This window comes from Saprolegnia diclina (genome assembly GCF_000281045.1).
Source record: "Saprolegnia diclina VS20 unplaced genomic scaffold supercont1.20, whole genome shotgun sequence".
Classification (NCBI taxonomy): Eukaryota; Oomycota; class Saprolegniomycetes; order Saprolegniales; family Saprolegniaceae; genus Saprolegnia; species Saprolegnia diclina.
Window position 1 is genome coordinate 212929 of NW_008246087.1, and position 1697 is coordinate 214625.

Here is a 1697-nt window from a genome sequence, read left to right on the forward strand (position 1 = left end):
TATTGAGAGTTAATATCCTATGAAATCGAATACGGGTCCTGCCTATCAATTACCGAGAGGTCCATGATTGAATTGTATTGCGGGTTGGCGCTCCAGGGCGCAGGAATGGCGCTTGCTTGGCTGTCGACAGCCACTCACTTCGACGTTTCGCCGCGTCGTGCTGCTACCCGCCCCGCCGCACCTCACCGGGTATCCTCCGCCCCGCGCACCCGAAGCTCCGACGCCACGCCGTGCGACGCAGGACGCAAGGCCATGGCCTCTCGCTGCGATCGCCGCAACTGTCGCTGCCGGCGCGACCTAGGCTCAAGAGTGCGTCCGCTACACTTGCCCACCTTCCTGCCAGTGCAGCCAAGCTCCTAGCGCTTGTGTACGCTACCGAGGACGTACGACCGTCCGGTCTGTCCGTGCCATAGCTGACGCTGCGCCACGTGTATCCAAGGAAAGACGCGCCGCCGCGCGACGCTATCAAGATATCGTGCGCTATCGCGTGTGTGAGCGCGACCGGAGCACGCGACTGCCGGCTACCGAGGCCAGCGCAGCCTGAGCGGGTCTACGCGACAGCGACTGCCGTCGTAACGTCCTTGGACACGCTGATCGCTGTTGATGTCATCACAACGTGGCCAAGGCGAACCCTTTGCCGAGCCTGCGTAGGTGCCTCTGAAGCGCAAGCGTAGCGCGTGCAATTCAGGCAAGACCCTTTATCATCAAGTCGAGAATTTGTGCGTTATCGCAGCCGCAGCTTGAAGCACAAGTGGTCGATTTCGAAAGGTGGGCGCAATTTTCTTGCACGGACCGCACCACGTGGCTGTGAAGTCAACAATCGCCCACATTGAAAACCTGATACATTGATTAAAATCGATATCTCCTGCGATGGGATTGGATGAAATGATATATACGCTGCCATTGGATTGGATGCACGTGGCAGCTTTGGGGGAGTGTGCAGGCGATGCACAGTACAACGCCTTCACCAGCGACGGTCAATATTGATATATATGAACGTGTTTCGCGTTATCTTCATAATTACACAAAGACTTCGCACACGTAGAGACGAGCAATCTCCTTCTTCATTCGCTCGCCGGGCCGTGGCTCTTCATTTGTCGCCCTACGACGCTTGTGGCCGCGGGTGAGGCACTGGACGACACGTTCGGTAAAATCTTTCCAGGCGTCGCGGTCGGCGGCAAAGCTACGCAGTGTGTCGTGGTCCTCGGAAGACGCCAGCGACTGAGGCGGCGTCAGCGACTGAAGCACGGCGACACTATTTAAGTAATGCTATTATACTAACGCGCTACTAGCACGTACATAATCACTAGTGATGGGAGCTTGAGCAATCTTGCTAGCCTGCACCTCACCGCACTCGCTATAGCTACAAGCGTCAGACACCATACATTATAGCCTAGAAAAAGGACTTGACCAGAGCAATACATATCCGGTCGTGTATCGAGAACGCACCGCCAGCAGAAATGTGGTTAAATGCTACTCGGACGCATGCTAGAAGCCGAGGAATTCAAACGCGTCATCAGACGACATTCCTCGCCTCCAGCAAAGCTCCAAGATTGGAGCAGCCCAAGTCCGACACCTCGCGGATCAAAATCACTATCTCTTATATCTAAGACTCGATCTGGAGCACGACATTGGGGTGTACAAAATCGTCGGTGCCACCATTTCACATATTGTGTCATTGCTCTGTTTTTCTGCGG